Genomic DNA, 5000 nt, shown 5'->3' with positions numbered 1-5000 from the left:
TCTTTCCATACGACCAAACCATCTATAAACACTTAGACCGTCTTTTCATCCACGATAACGGTTTCCACTACTTCCCTATATGTCATTGTAATGATAACTAGGAGAATATTAGTTAGGAATAGCGTAAATATAAAAAGAGAAAAAAAAGAGAGAATTATTAATAGACAAATGAGAGAGAGAGAGAGAGAGAGAGAGAGAGAGAGAGAGAGAGAGAGAGAGAGAGAGAGAGAGAGAGAGAGAGACGAGTAACGATTAGGAAGTGTCGTGAAATTTTAGTCAAAAAACACTGATGCTGGAATTATCTAAACGCAACCATTAAAAATGACTAGCCGTCTCACCTGTGACCTGACCTTCAACTTTTTGCCGGAACTTGAAGACTTCCGGTGACGCCAGTAGTCCCACCCACGAAGGAGGGATTAGGTCAATTAATCACACCCAAGGGACGTCGTTAGGTAATCTTCAGCCAATTACTACGACTACAAGGAAGAACAGGAGCAATTGCCGGCCTACTGGTGGCTGGATACTTCCTTCGAAGAACCTTCGAGAAAGCAAGCTTGGAGGGAGAGAAGAGAGAAGAGAGCGGAGAGCCTTAGCCGAGTGATGTGGAGAGCCTCGCCAATTTTGGGTTAAGAAGATTCAGAAAGGCTCATATTTCGATTCGTATTCATACTGCATACTTAACTTCTTAATTAATATATTGTTTACTAGTGTGTTGATGAAGTGTGAAACCTGCACTGTCTTCCTAAGCCTCCTGAGACTAATAACAAACGAAGTAAGAAACGATGAGCAACTACAAGAAGGTATAAATCTAATTCAGATAAGAAGAAGCAGCAAACATTACAAAGATAGCAATAATCAACTTCTTTACGTTGATAACGGGAACAACAAATAAATAAAAATAAAATAAAATCAAATAAAAAGTACATTACATCAACATTCATCGTTCTTTCAGTCCTTCCCAGTCTGCATTCACTAAGCTATTTGACTTTAATGATTTTTTGAACAGTGACTTTAGCTCCATTTAGATTTTAATCTGCAACTGTTTCCCAGTTCCTGCTAATTTCTACGAAGAAATTATAGACAGGAGAGCCGCCACTTTTATACAATTGTAATTACTTGAACTTTGATTTGTGTAATGGAACCAGAAACACAGTTCTCTTGGCTTTGAAAGTCGATTTATCGTCTTTTTTCTTCTCCAGTCTCTGCATTAACTAAGCTATCTTTCTTTGTAAGAATCAATGTAACCATATTGAAATAAATATTCAAATATATGCATATGATTGTTCGTGTTTTTTTATAAATTGGAGCTACTTAATTTCATTTTAGGATATCTTTGGATACAGTAAGACCTTTCGCTATTGGAATCATATATTCTGTACTTTGGAGGTGGCACAAGAACAGAAACTAAATGTACTAAGTGCCAAAACTTCTCAGCAGAGTTAACAAAAATAGTTGAAATTGTATTGTGATAGACTCTCTCTCTCTCTCTCTCTCTCTCTCTCTCTCTCTCTCTCTCTCTCTCTCTCTCTCTCCTCTTCGCGTCCTTTCCGCTTCTACAACCCCTTTGGGAACTACAAAGTTTAATAATAACCGGCTTCATATCCTCCTTTGCCTTGTATCTCTCCCAGAGCGGAGAGCTGAAAGCGTTTCGAATGTGATGAAAGAGTAGACAGGTTTGATATAAAAAAAAAAAAAAAAGCATGAAGATATAAAGATCAGATCGATATATGGATATTCATATCCTATTTCTAAAACTTTCGTGTTAGATAGTTAAGGAGGGATTTTGAACTGAAAAACAGGTATAAACCTTCATACATATTTTACGTGAATATGCTCCGCAATAACCAGAAAAGGATCCACGGAAAATCGATATGCATCCACACTTCACACACACACACACACACAACACACACACACACACACACACACACACACACATATATATTTATATACTATATATCATATATATATATATATTATATATATATATACTATATCACATATACATATATATACACTATATATATATCATATATATATATATATCTATATATATATATATATGATTATATATACATATATATACATATATCTACACATATATATGTATATATATAGTATATATATATATATATATATATATATATATACTATATATATATATATATATATATATATATATATATATATATATATATATATATACAGTTAGTACCTCGAGATACGAAAGCCAATGCCGAAAAATTTTACTGCTCGACATACGAAAAGTTTTCAAGATACGATAAGGTTGTTGCTGTAAATTCCTGAGATTCGCCGCCGGACCACCGAGAACAATTTTAAAACTCCCGCGCCCACCAACTGTAGTAAAACTCGACACCATCCTCCCGCTCATCCCATTGGTTGCCTGATGCTAGTCACCCACATAAGGTCCTGCTCTCCTATTGGAGTCAGCCTCTACCCCATTCTGCTCTTTAAGTATTCTATTGGTAAAAGGTTGCTGTAAATTGAAAAAACTTATTCATGCAATACATTTAATAAAAAAAAAACATTAGGTAAAGATAGAATAAAGAATAGAAATGAATGGTTATTATACTGTTTGGTAGTTTCAGTAGTTGAGATAGATAATGAAAATTTATGGCTTACGTGTAAAAGTGATTGCTTGGCGATCGTTCGATACTCGTAAGTGCTGGATGTAAACAGACGTTTGGAGGCTTTTTTTTGTTTGTTTATTATAGTTAATGGTTACTTAATAATTATTTGAAATGAGTACATGCAATACATTTAATAAAAAAAAATTGTGAATTAGATATCATAAAATATAAAATAAATCAGACTGTCAACAAATACGTAATTTTTAGAATTCTCTTCTTTTTTATTATTACGTTACGTATACATATGTTTCATTATAGCTGTCAGTAACTCGGTATCTCATTAGGTAAAGATAGAATAAAGAATTGCAAATGAATGGTTATTATACTGTTTGTGGTGGTTTCATTAGTTGAAGAGAGATACTAATGACAATTTATGGCTTACTGTGTGCTAGGAAAAATGATTGCTTGGCGCTCGTTCGTATTCTCGTAAGACGGGTAAGAGATGAATGTAAACAATCGATTGGAAGGTTTGTCTTTTGTTTGTTTGTGTATATAGTTAATGATTAATTAATAATTATTTGAAATGAGTACATACTGATTATTTATACATTTTATTGGCCATCTTCTAAGCTTTTAGCCTCTTAGGTTTTTAGATGTCAGAATCATAGACTAGGCTACAGTAGCAACGCAACATAGGCTAGGCTTATTGCTAAGGGACATATGCTAAAAGTTCTAAATATATACAGTAAAAATGGGGTTGAAAATTTCATGCAGTTTGAATATTACTCAAGTATGTACAGTATTTTGACTTTTTGTTTTGGAGTCATATTTCTTCCGTCCGTAACCCTAGAAAACATGTGTTTTATGACTGGAAATTTAATTTTACTGGGGTGTTTTTGGAGGGCTTAAGGAACGGATTAGCCATTTACAAGTAAAATGTGTTCCAAGATACGAAAAAATCATGATACGAAGGCCGTCTCGGAACGGATTAATTTCGTATCTCAGGCGGTACCACTGTATATATATATATATATATATATATATATGTATATATATATATATATATATATATATATATGTTACGCATAATGTGGATAACTTGCCTAATACGAAATTAGGCAGAAAAATTGCACTAATCTCCATACTTTTAGGCAATTTGTTTTGTTCCCCACAATGTTGGCAAATCCCATGGCAAATTCTTGAAAACCCTTATTGTCAACATTAGGCATGATTTTCAGATTAGGCGAGGGTGTATTTTGCTAATGTGAATTGAATGATGAACCACTGTAACTAGAGTGTTGTTCGAATGTTGTTCGAAACTTTAGGTCTGTCACTGAAGCCATTATCCTTTGGTCAGTGTTGCTACGCTGAGGGTCCCGGATGTCGATCATGGTCCAAACAGATCCTAAAAATCTGTTAGTGGTCGTCCTCTGGGAACAAGATGAACTATACACTGTAGGTTGTCGGGAAGGAATTCTTGGACCCAAAATTTACAGCAGTTGATCTATAAAAAGTGCAATCAAACGCCCTGATAAAGTCTGAAGAGGTTCCTGATATCTTGCCCTATCGCTTAGAACAGCAACAGCAAGAACCACTGAGGGCCCAAGGATATATAAAGTGCCAATGTACTACTCAATGTACATCAGACGATGCAGCTGCCTAAGAAAAAAATTTAAATGCAACTCACGCGTCACCCGGGCAGATCATGCAAAAATTTCTGATTCGACTCAACTGAACCCTGAGATCTATTGACTTATTTCTATTTTACTGATTATTGCATTAATTATGTTTGTGTTTATTCAAAAAAATAAAATTGGAATTCTTTAAACTGCCTCTACATTAACCCTGTTGCATTCTCTTGTAACCTCCGTGGGTGTCTGCAGGCTTAATTGCCATTTCTACACTAAACCATAATACACGTTTAGATTAGGCAGTGTATTCACATCGGGCCAAATTGACCGCTGTATAATTTGAATAAAACAACAGGCATATTTGGCCTTAATGTAAACAAATTGTAAACTTTATGCAAACTGCTTGTTAATGAATACACATTAGCCAATTTTCCTGCCTAATGTTCACATTATGCAATTTATCCACATTATGCGTAACATATATATGGTATATATATATATATATATATATATATATATATATATATATATATATAATATATATATTATATATATATATATATATATATATAAATATAAGTCTATCACATTACCGTGATTCATTATACATATATCGAAAACTACAAATGTCTTTAATATCTAATTCGCTCTACCTCGGAATTAATATATTTTCATATATGCTTAACGAGGGGGTGGGAATTTTATTAAACGATAATAGAATTGGCAATTGACAGGCGCGAACCAGTGACCTCTCAATTTTCTTAGGACTGGCAGTGAA

The sequence above is a fragment of the Macrobrachium nipponense genome, chromosome 39 (assembly GCF_015104395.2).
Source record: "Macrobrachium nipponense isolate FS-2020 chromosome 39, ASM1510439v2, whole genome shotgun sequence".
NCBI classification, from domain to species: domain Eukaryota; kingdom Metazoa; phylum Arthropoda; class Malacostraca; order Decapoda; family Palaemonidae; genus Macrobrachium; species Macrobrachium nipponense.
Note: the sequence above shows the minus strand (reverse complement) of the source record.